Here is a 13,052-nt window from a genome sequence, read left to right as displayed (position 1 = left end):
GGTTAAATTAGTTTTAACTAGAGCATGTGATTAATGAGTAGGATTCAAGCAAGGACATTCCCCGTTGCTGCATGTAACGTATAGGCCTTTTAAGAAGAAATACATTCAGTGTTTTGTTTAAATGTCTTAATTGAAGCAAACAGAATATAATTAAAGACAGCACATATTGTAATAGCAGTAATGGTAATAAACAAGAAATGGGAACCACGCTTTAATTTTCTAAGCTCAGGGATGCCCGATTGTACATTTTGTTGCTATATCTTTTAGGTCTTTAAGACTATTTTCATCTAGGCATGCTAAATTAGCACAAGAGTCATCAATATAGTCTGCAATGTGATACAGAACTACCAATGGGATATGTTAAAAGCAGTGTCAATTGTGATCTAATTTGGATGACTTACATGGATTAAGTTTATGTTTTCCTTCAGAGGCAGAACTAGCGACTTGTGGGCACCAGTACAGAGAAACAGGGATGAGCGGACAAGGGCTCACAGCTCCCTAGTTTGAACCCTCTACATCTGCCCTGCAGTGAAGCACATTCTACTGCACCCGCTAAACCTATGGTAGTTCCACCAAGCTTTGCCTTTATTATAAAATATTGGTCTTAAAACTGAATGAACAACTTTCCCCTGGACTGCTTTGCAACTAATTCCTACATTTTAGTGTCTTTGCCTTTGCTAAACCAATGACATTAAGACACTGTGTAAATGATAATTCCACTTTCAAAGAAGTAGCTTTAATTAGATAATATTAGGCCCAAATATACATATTTTCATACAAGATGGTACTTGGCTCTCTGTGGCGTAATATTGTTTAATTTGGTTTCTACGGGTAAAAGACGCCTATGAAGAGTTGGGATTTGTCTGGCCCATTCTCTCCCAATTCAAACTCCATTATGTGTTACTCGGTACTAAAACTCTAACAGCTCTAACCATGTGGCAGGCAGCTTGGTGATGAGGTTACAGAGGAGACACACAGTGGCATATTCAATTGTCGGTGGAAACGCCGAAAATCTTGCGCTCCGCACACTATTACCGTTATTATGGTGATAGTGCGCGGAAAAAACTTTATTACGGTAGTTTTCTAGCTGGATTTCAGCTCGCGGCTCCCTGAGCCGCGAGCTGAAATCCTGCCAACTATTACCGTAATAATGGTAGTAGTTTTTACGTGGCGGGATATTCTAACAATTGAATATGCCCCACAGTGTTGAGTGCTGCTATTGGATACGTTTGTCAGTTGTAGTCACGGTTATAGCATCGCTCTAACACTGCAACCAAGGTAGGTTGTTGCAAAAGGCAGCAACTTTTTGACTGTCTCCTCATGTGCAATTTTGAATGCATTTGCAGCTGTTGACAAACAAAAATATGACAGATCTGCTTTGTTTTCAAATGCAATACGTGCTTCATTATTGCATCGAAGCTCAAGAAGTGTCTCTGCCAACCCTTGAGGCTCTTATGGTACAACAGCAATTTCACATTTAAAGGGGTCTACAATCCAACTGACAGCATGTGAATCAGCAGCATTACCCCCAAGAATTTCATTTTACCCCATTTGGGGTAATTTACCCCTGTTCCCCGACCACTGAGCTAGAGAATGTTAAATTCCTCTGCTGATGATGATCTTGCATGGAGTAGTTGCCATATTTCCTCTTGCCTCTGGTTACACACACTGGAGGCAGTCATTTTATGGGCTGGACCAATATAAGTGACATTTCAATAGGAACATTGTGGCTCATGCTTCAGTGGCATCACAAGCTGTGTTACACTAACTGGGTTAGGCCCACAAGACTCCTGCCCTATTGTGTATAGTACATTGGATATATTTCATATGGGTGGATATTCACTTTAAATAGGTGACATTGTAATGTGCTTTACCATCTTATCAAATTAGTTTATTTTTCATATTAAAACCAATTGTTTTTAACTCATTGAATGTTAAAAGGAAATTAAAAACAAAAAGGTATAATAAATTGAATGTTATTAATACTACAAGCTCTACAGTAAAGAAAACTGCATGTTTTTTCTTTTAAATATTTACATTTTCAAGAAACTGCTTACACTAAAAGACAAAAAAAAAACGTTTACTGAAGCACAAATAAAAGCAGACCACACTAAGAGCAGTTCTTTAAAAGCACCGCATAAATTTAAAATAATGATGAAGACAATCCAATATTGTGCTTTGTAATGTGATTTCTATAGGAAAAAAATGAACAGAGAATCACATGACCTTCCCCTGGCCTGCTAATCCCAAAGGAGATGGTTTTGCAGCAAACCTTAAAATGATTACAGCTCTGGAGAACTATTGCAGCCTCTGACTACACTTACATTTTGAAGATTAAACAAAACAGTGAAATTAAATAAAAAAATATCCGATATTGTTTTTTTTCAACAAAGAACATAGAATACTTCTTGAAGGTGAAACGAATGGCGCAGACTAATTCTTCACAGCAGGGCTTAACAAATCCGCTGGGCAATGGATTTTTAGAAATATGCACTGCCTAATATTTCCCCTCAAAGATCCTTCGATACACTTCATAGTCCAACTACACTTGTAAACAGAACACACAATAATTATAATTATATCTGCTCAGAAGAGGACTCCTGTCACCAGGGGTGAATTTCTGATATGAAAAGTACCCATTCACTAAGAAAGCATGACCTTTACTGGTCTCTGAGGCATTATGAAAACTGGTAATGTGTATGACCCCCCGCCACAATCCTTCCCACGGAGTATGTTTATATGGTGTTTACTCAGATACATACATCCAAATTTAAGCGGGACAGACCTGATCAGGACAGCACTGTCCTGCGGATGGAAAGGTTGAGAGGTATATCCCATTCATGGCTGCTCTGGTGCTGTGCACACCAACCACTGGTGTCATGCGTCAATGAATGGTTGTTAGGACGGAAAGGGAGGGGATAAGACGTAGCCTAAGCTTTATAAACTCTAGGCACGGCCCTGGGGTGGCCATAGCATCAAAAAGCAATGTGACCACACCCCCTGCCCCATACATATATAAATATACATATATAAATATATATATATATTATATATATATACACACACACATATATACACACACACACATGTATATTACACATACATACATCGATGCACACACACACACTTACTCACATACTGCTGCCAAGGACAAACTGCTTATGTTAAACTAATACAAATATATTCCAGTGCACATAGGCCAACACGTTTCACTTCTAAAGAATAAGAGTTTTCTCCCATATATGGACTCTCTAGTGAGGAATAGATCTTAGACTGAAAAATGAAAGCATAAACAATAATTAAAGATAGATTATGTCACAGGTGCTACACGCCGTGTGACATGCGTCAGCAGAGCAGAGTGGGGCAGACGCACAAGTTCACTGACCTGAATCCTCGGCTGCATCATTCCTGAGCACCCAGAAACCCCCCTCTGAGTGCACGCCTGAGATGGGAGGTATGCAGAAATCCATTTAACTGATGATGTTTATGAATGTCATACCTGCTGACGCCACACCACGGATTGACATTTCTAAAAATTAAGATGGAGATGGTGGGATCATATGCCTACATAACACACCATCTAAGGACTGTTGGTTTGAATGACGGCTGGCGGGCTCCAGCAATGGGGTCAAGAATTAATCCCTGCTTTCCATTCTGATAAAAGGTAGCGCAAAAGAGCACTGTAAACTGCTGTTTCTTGCTGGGACTTGCTTCTGATAGACATACTGTGGTACTCACATAGCATAGTGAATCAGCTGTAATAGGTAAGAAATGATTAAGGCTTCTTAACAACTGGTATGCAGATGGCTTTTACTAGTATGTAGATGGCTATGGAAGCGGAAGCTATTGGATTCACCTGTGCTTGCGGTCAGGAGCAGCGGTACTGTGGCATCATTATCCGGAGGCTGTCTGCTCTATTTAGACACAAGTGCATGACACTGTCTGACATGTGCTATCATTGGCATTTTCCTAATGCCAGTGGGTAACCAGCCTAGAAGTTCTATGCTAATAAGAAGCTTATGGTAACGGCTATTTTAGTTACAGTATTATAATAAAGATGACATTACAATAGGGAAGACCTATTTGACCCACTGGTGACTCCTAAAATATCTGGATTTAAAAAAAGAACAGAAAAAGGAGAACACCTGTGAAATGTGTGTTGTGTGGGGCAGTGTTGTATTAGACCTTTAGTCAAGTACAGATATTTGTTTTTTTTATACTGGGAAAAACTAGACTAATACATTTAAAAACAATTTTAATGGGACTGCTTTAAGAGCGCAAAAACAACTCCCCCCATCTAATGGCAGTAAAATAAAACGCTATTTCAATACACCACAAAAAAGCCTTAAATTGTATATGGTTTTTTTTAGCACGTAACATTCACTTGTGTAGTAGCTACTACAAGTATACTATTATTGCATATATGGAATTTACTCACATATTTATGTAAGGAAAAACAACCTTATCTCAGATTGTAAATATCTGGGAAATTGGCAATAATGGCTTTATAATTGAAAAGCAATAACACACAATATACATATATACATACATATATATTAGTGCACAATTATCTCAACACATTTCAATAGGCCATTCTGTCACAAGTGGTAAGTGGTTATTTCAGACAGGTATAATTGACATAATTGACAGCATTACCCTTAATATATTACAAAAGTAGCAATTTTGTAGTCAAACATTACTCTGCTGACTAAGTCAGTGCTGAGAATACTAATCCTTCCAAGGAATCAAAATATTCATAACCCGCTGCATGTAAAAATACTGATAAAGCATTTGTCCCTTTAAGCTAAGTAAAATGTAAAGCACTATATGCCAAGGCTGAAGCTATTAGTGAGATCAATATTTCTTCCACCACCTTAATAAATCACGATATTACAGCACTAATGCCAAATGAGAATATCCCCGCTAACCAGGCAAAGCCTCCATAGCAGTGAGAAAGCCAATATTTAAATTACAAAAGCCTAATTGGTGTACAAAGAGGAATTACAAGATACAGTTCACCGTGTTGCTTAAAATTCAACTGTTTTAAATCATGATCAGGGTGGTAGTGGGGGGACAAACAAGACAAAAAAAATAGTGCTGGATCTATTTCCATACCGTACCATTAGAAGTAATATGAGACAAGCATTTCAAACCTCTAACCATGGCAACAATTAAGGTACGACACATTCCGCTCCAGAACACTCAATACATTTACTTTTCAGACTCTGATAAATACGGTGAGACATATTTTGCAACAGGACATGTATCCCTAATGAAACACAATTTCCACATATTGATGTCTTGATGCAAATAGATCTGCTTGGATTGATCATGTGCTGCATATATATTTGTCCTGGCGACTAGCTGTTCCTGTTCCACACTAAGCTGAACTAAACTTTCCCATACAGAATAATTGAGCATGCAAAATGTGCTAAAATACATACATTTTAGGACCGCGTATTGATATGCTCTTACAACCATTAGGATGCATTGCAAACTGTAGGGTTTTGTTTGCATTTACAGGAAAAGATTCCCCATCAAAAAATTTCAGATTTATATGAATACTGTAGATTCCTCAGGGGTAGAGTAGTGGCAGGTGTGGGTTGGAGTACTTTGCCATATCTTTTCATTAGGTGGGGAACGAGAGTGGTTTAGCTTGTTATTATATATATATATAGATATAACCAACATTGAGAATATGCTGTCACAAGTTACCAAGTGAACTGCTGTTTGAGTTGTTCACTGACTTAAAATAGTCAGTGGAAGATTTTACCTTGGGAGATTTGAAAAGAGCTTTGCCAATCACATAATAGCGCCTCTTGGCTTTCCAAGGTGATAACCATTAGCTTTTAAAGGGACATGAAATTAATAACTGGTGAGCCTTTAACAGCGGTGAAAAGCCCTTAGATAACAAATATAATCAGATACACTGTAATGTTTTCAGCAAAGCTGAGTCCCAACTTTACTATAACAACAGGATACAGCGTGTCATATGTAAATCCACACTTTTGACACAGCTCCTTAATACAAATTAACATTTGTATTAGTGTAAATGTACACAACTAGACGTAAATGTAATAATAATGAAAGTGTCACTAGCTAAAGCGATCAGGAAAGTTAGCAAAAAATTAACAATTGAAAAATAAAAGCATAACCCCCTAACCTAATTCCGGCCACCCAAACCCCACCCAGAAGCTGCATCTGGACCCACCCCTGAGAAGAGGCTATCAAAGATAATGGATCTAGTGTATGCAGCCTTACATGTAAGCAGAGATAAAAGGCTTTGCTGATGTATGATATATAAGACGTGATTAAATGTTCTCTCAAGAGAAGAAAAATGAAACAGAAACCAAGAGAAACCTATTAGTCAAGCACAGATTACGCAAAAAAGCAAGTTAAACAAAACAGTCTCACGGGAAAAAAAAATTGAAATGGAAAATATATGCTGTTTAAAATATAATATTACTTTATATTCTATTTCTATAAATATTCTACAAAATATTTGGATATGTTAATTTGTACAGAGAATCTAATTATACCACATATTTGCACTGAATAACATCAGTGAGTGCTTCCCTATTGGTTGCTCCATCAAGTTACACTGAAATATAATAATAATAATAATAATAATAATAATAATAATAATAATAATAATAATTAAAATCACATTTTAGGCTATGATGGAAAAGTAATCAAATTATCAATTGATAATGGTAAAAATGTGCTTGGCATTACCAAACAATTGTTTTTACCAAAGCATCTCACACATAGGAAGTCCCTTATTTTATTAAATGAGAAGGTGAGAAGAGGTGAACAAAATAATATGGAATTCAGGATTTAATTCAGTAGCCGCCAGGTCTAGCAGCCCGCAAGATCCCTTCAGGAGCAACAGGGAAGATGGGCATAAATTTACATGAAAATAAATTGTTCCTGAAAACGCAAAGACCCAAGAGTAATTGTTTTAGGCTCCTTCTAGGATTTGTCCAGCCCTGGTTAAGTGTATAGCTTTTCAACATTTACATTACACACTGAGGAAAAATAAGCTTCACATTTTTCTATTACTTCATATGATTTTCATTGTATGTTATAAAAGATTAAGTAATTAAGTAATTTATTTATGTCCTCTATTACAGAATAAAAAACAAAAGTAGCAAATGAAATAGTTCTGCCACTGTGTTATTTTACTGACCGGTACCCATAGTGGATGGCTCATTGGTTAACATTTTTGTCTACAATCTTTTGACATTAATTAATAAATGTATATCTATCGTTAACAATAAAAATGTGTATTGAATATTGGTTTTGCTTAAGTGCAAGTAACAGTGATTGTTATCTTTGAGGTCTGTGTTCACTTTTGGGCACCTAGTTGATACCCTCTTTTTAATTTGTTCTATATGGTTTGATTAAATATTGAATATCATAATAAAAAGATAATATATTTATTAAATATTGATTGTTTTATTTTTATGTAATGTCTCTTTAATGTCAGTAAATAAGGTGATATAGTCTAGATGTTGTGGTTACTGAGCTATGATTTTCTTAAATGACAATATTGCTACAGTCTCCTATTTCTGTATAATAGAGAGATCTCTAGTTAAGAATTAAGATGCAGGTTGCTATCAACACGAGTAGATTGATAGCAGGATGGCGCTGGGTTAGTATTAAGTCTTCTGTAGGCAATAAAATTAACACACAAAATGAGCAGAAAAGGTGTTTCAAGCTTGTTCTTACAGCACCATCAATACCATCAATTCATGTGACATGCCATTATACTATTCATCCTACGAGTCATCTCACTCTGCTAGTAAACAATGATGGAGTCATGATTCATGGAGGAAATTATGATGGATTGCTCAAACACTTGATAAGGGATTTGTAAGCATAAGGATAAGATATAAAAAAAAACAGCATTAGGCATTTTTGTCAATGACAATAGTCTACACAGAATAAAAAGACAAAAGATTCTGTGTCTGTGAAGATAAGCCTGTGCACAAATTCACTATATGACAAAAAAGCAGAGTTACACACTATTTGCCACAATAAATTGCCAAGTCTACAAATAATAGTCTACAGATTGACTGCATGGTTGAGGACAGAAATAAAGAACAGTCCAGCCACGATTTTTTTCTGGTACTTGTTAATTATACAGGCACTATACCACGTGTCTGTGGGGAAAGAAATAACGGAGAGCAGTGGCGGACACAAGTCAGGATCCTGCAAAGCTCCACAGCTCATCCTTCATGTCAAGTGCGCACATGTATAATTAATAAATACCTTATTATTTAGTTTCCTTATTTCTTTTTTAATGGAACCCAGCCCACAACCTCATCATTCTACACAAATAGAACTGTAGGGATTCTTTCACCACTGTTCACAAGATAATCCCCACACTCTGCCCCAGCAGGCTGTATTCTATAGGTGTTAGAGCCTGGAAAATTATTAATGATCATGTGGCTGAAGGCAGATTGGTAATTGAAGCAGTTTTCTTATGTTCAGGAGATACTGAAAACAGCCCGTCCCCAGCACTTAGTACTTTAGTACAGCTCTATTTGAAAAAAATTGCCCCTGAAAGTTTTTGTCCTTGAAAATATCCTGTATACTAAATGGGTTATAGTAGTAGTATTAGTTGGACAACTAATTATACATTTACTGAAATTGAATATATTTACTAAGAAAAAGAATCATTTTATTAACATACCAGAGGTCATATCATGTTAGAAGCGCACCTTCCCTAAGGCAAAGGTTCTCAAAAAAGTGTCTGTTCATGTTGCTATATGCAAACCTCCTTACATTATTCTATGCTTGGTTATTGAGACACCGACATGGTCCCTTCTGAAAAGCATCATGTAGTGTATGTGTCACATCCTCAGGGACTGCCTAGTGCTTGCTAGGCCACCAATATTCCTCCCTAACCCCAAATACACCCCCTACATAGCCTTCAATATTGCTGGGACAAAGTTATGACTCATAGAAGAGAGCACTATAATGAGGTATACTGTAGTGATCCCATCATTAGTGTTTCACTGTATTCTATATTTTAGTTGGTATAATGTGGGCAGATCTAGACCAACTGGTAGCCAGTAAGAGAATGCCAAATACCATATGAATATTTACTGTCAAAATGTAGCTCTTAATGACCAGAGGTATTTTGCACCACACAGACCAGTGCCATTTTCACATGTTTGCAATGGATAGTGTTCACCAGATCGAGTAGATTTTACTGACTAGTTTCCAATGTACATTATTTTGCCCACCCCAACACTACACCATGGACATAGTAGGAGTGTCCAAGAATGTGGTAAGCTATGTTGTAAAACTCTATTGAAATGTAGCTAATATTTGTGCTGTTCTCGCTCTGTATATATACTGCAAATAAAAAGGCTCCCACATCTGTTAGACGTCTCATCTCATTCCTCACTTGTATACTGGTTATAGAGACTCGTGCAGTTCAGAAGAGAAGATCATAGGTTAGACCAAAAGAAACAACCTTACCTGCCCAAGATATTGTAAAATAATGAAAACATATTAAAATAATATAAAAAACTATAAAAATGTTGCTTATGTTATTACAATTTAAAATAAACCAACAACTGTTCTAAAATGTAAAATATAGTCCAGGCACAAGGACTAAATTACAGCAGACGCTTATATCTTGTGTGTTGAGCCAAAATTCATGAGAAATCTGACTCATGAATATTTGGCTATGAATTGCATCAGTGATGTCACTGGTTCTTAGTTATATGATAGCCACCAATAATGTTAATATTAGCCCTGCCCAACAATGGCTGCTAACACTACGTAAGCCAGGGCTGGATAAACCCCAATTGCCCAGTAGCGATGGTGGTTAAAAACGAGAACTTGGCGACTAGAGCATGTCCCTCCTTCTGTACCCCCACATTACCTGAATGACATCCCATTCTTCAGTCTGCCAAAGTGTGATCACAGACAGGTAAACTTGGTGGAGGGCAAAGGCTGCCAATGTGTGTAATGCAGTTCATAACCTAATAAGCTGGGGTAATTAATTATATGATGGTCATTGCTAGATATGCAATTATTGTACCTGCCAACATAGACCACCACCACAGTTTTAATACTTGCTGTGTTACTCAAACTGTTCATTACAACATTACAAATATTGTAGTTTTTAGCTTTTGTCCCTGGATCCTAACTTCTGGGGGGATTTGTTCAGTCCAAATGCAATCAAATAAAAGACTAGTATTTCTCGTCAGCTTTGGACTAAAAATACCAGTCTTAAGAGAAAGGTACCTAAGACAAAGTGCACTACCAGCACTGACAGATGCAGGAAGGGAGAATTGTCAGTGTCATTTTCTCCTCTTTTCCTCCTCAGTCTCTCTCCCATCTCCAAGTCTCCTTTTCTTACTTACCTGTATCACTATAAATGCAAGAGCTGTTCTATATCTTCCTGCTGCTGTACAGTGAAGCCAATGCCCTCTCAACCTGGCAGGTCATGTGACTTGGCTCACCTGTCACTCAAAATCCCTTTCATTGCTGGGAACTTGACAACATTCCCACCAGTGGAAGGGAATTTCGACCATATGATTTTTAAATCATACCGCCTGGAGGAAAGGTGTTGGTCTGATTCTGCCCCTGAATGCCAGTGGACCAGGATTCTCATCAGTGCATGCTTTTGAGCTTTCCGCAATACCCTAATGATGACACGTTCAGGAAAGTATTTCTTTTAATAAGTCAATTATGTGAATTTACCAACAGTTAAAAAGATAATAACATTAAAGTACAACCATACCTTAATATTAAATTTTTGCGCTCATACATTTTCCTTTCCATTAACATCCTTTTCAGCTGTAAAACATATAATTTACATAAACATCACAATTTTCAAGAATTGCTTTCAAACTCTGTTTATGCTTTCTGCGTGCTGAATTTTATTTGATGATCTTTTCTAAGACAAACTAATGTCACATTCCTCTTGAATATCAACACAATAATTTTGTACGGAAGACCGACTGTTCTGGAAGTAGCATTTATATATAGTACAAGTAAACAGCGCATGCTGTAGACCACAGATTAAACTGTAAACACTGCTGTTTAAGTAACCCTCATGTTCTACAGATGTTCAACAACTAAACTTCCAAAACGCTGCAGGGAAAATATTAATTCCCACAATGTTATGAAAGGAGGCATGGCTTTCAATACACAAGAAATAATGAAATCATATAAGAAAAGTATTTATATTGTTTACTAGGACCCTTGGCACACAGTAAATATATAACACTATATAATAGCTGTGTGTGGATGAGGTAACTAATATATGGATTTCTATAAACCAGGAATTAATGATAAATAACATTAACACTTTCAACATGATGTTTCATTGATAACAAGTCGTTTCCGGATGACTAACTCCTGTACCTCACAGACTGATCTTCAGACACGTGTGAATTACCAAAAACACGGAGAGAGAAAAATATGAAGGTAGAATGTATGGAGTTGTAGACCATAAAACAGAGATTTAATGTGGGGTAGACACAGAAAATATGTTACTGGGTATTAGCAGTGGTAATTCCCCTCTTTACTATAAAATATAGGGTGATATGAGTGGATTACAACAGTGCAAACCAGAGACTAGAATTCCATTCTGCTCCTTGCTACACAGATTGCCACAAATGGACTACTGCACAAACAACCACCACAACCTGCTTCGGTATGAAAAGGTCACACTCTAAACAAGTCTTTAACCACAAGTAAATTAATGACCTATTCCAGCAGTTCTCACATCACAAACTGCACTACAAAATCACCCTCCTTTGTTAAGCATCACATAAGATACAGAGAATGGACCACTTAAGAGTCACAAGACCAGTGCTCCTTCAGGTCGCTATCTCTGGGAAAATGGGATGCAAATGTCTGCATGAAAATTTCACTACATTATTAAGTTTAAATTGGCAGAGTTTGTACTTTAGCCCCTTCTGTGTCTGTCCTTCTAGTCAATATAGTAAAAGACAACTGTTCTAATAGACACGTTACCTCTTTGTACAAATTCCCAGTTAGCTGCTTCAAACTAAACATTAAATGATAATGACATTACTTGGTAACTTGACAGCTTTCACTGTAGGTGGTTAGTTATAAAAAAAAAGTAGGTACAACTCTATGCTTTACCCATAAAAAATAAAAATGCAGGGTGTCCAAGATTAAACCTCATTATAGAGGGATTTTCAAGCCTTTATCTCCACAACACTAGGTCATAGCTAGTGTGCTTTTCCCTGGATGAAGCACAGCAAAAACTCTTATCAACAATTTAAATATAATGCTTTCATCTGTAAGCTCTCGCTGCTCTATGGATGTTGCCACTTAAATGATTTCCTCAATTTCCACTGTTATTTCCACTCCGTATTCTTGCTAAATCCTGCAAAGTCACTTCGGGCCTTGGGGATACTGTTGTGTAAAAGATTTGTCAGCTTGCTGAAAGCTTTAGTAGATGAAGCCTGCACATATGTCTCTGTTGCTGAAGCTGGTGTATTACTAAAGTTCTGTAAGTAACCCCAATTGAAGTGTATGGAAAGGAGGTCAGAGTGAGGTGCTAACACATTGTTCCATATCACTTACTCCAACCTAGGGTGACATGCTTCCCTGTTTTACAGGACACTGCCATGTTTTCCGACTTTTACAAACATTTTTAAAAATGTTTTATCCCACTATTTTACTTTCTCTATTTGTCTAATGTACAGATGAACAGATTAATGTACAAAACATTGTTATAAGACTTTACCTAAATCTATGATATTGGCAGTAAGTCTGCTTGCAGAGCTCACATTCAGCACGTGGGGTACAGTGTGACAGGGGAGGGAGTGGCCAAGTCCAGAAAGGACCAGATACCTGGGGGTAAATTTATCAAGCGGAGTGTATTCTGGCGGGTTGGAAAAGTGGAGATGTTGCCTATAGCAACTAATCAGATTCTAGCTATCATGTGGTAGAATGTACTAATTAAATGATGGCTAGAATCTGATTGGTTATTCAAACCCGCCGGAAAACTCTCAGCTTGATACATTTACCCCCTAGAGTTCATATCTTCA

General features: G+C 37.1%; 1 protein-coding gene across 5 annotated transcripts in view; it reads right to left on the bottom strand.

Annotated features, from left to right (window-relative positions):
* The window catches only part of ENOX1 (ecto-NOX disulfide-thiol exchanger 1), a 398,268-nt gene that overhangs the window by 243,027 nt on the left and 142,189 nt on the right, over positions 1 to 13,052 (bottom strand). The gene's annotated exons all lie outside the window — the stretch shown is intronic.

This window comes from Mixophyes fleayi, chromosome 2 (assembly GCF_038048845.1).
Source record: "Mixophyes fleayi isolate aMixFle1 chromosome 2, aMixFle1.hap1, whole genome shotgun sequence".
In the NCBI taxonomy this organism is placed as follows: Eukaryota; Metazoa; Chordata; class Amphibia; order Anura; family Limnodynastidae; genus Mixophyes; species Mixophyes fleayi.
This window is presented reverse-complemented; position numbering and strand designations above follow the sequence as displayed.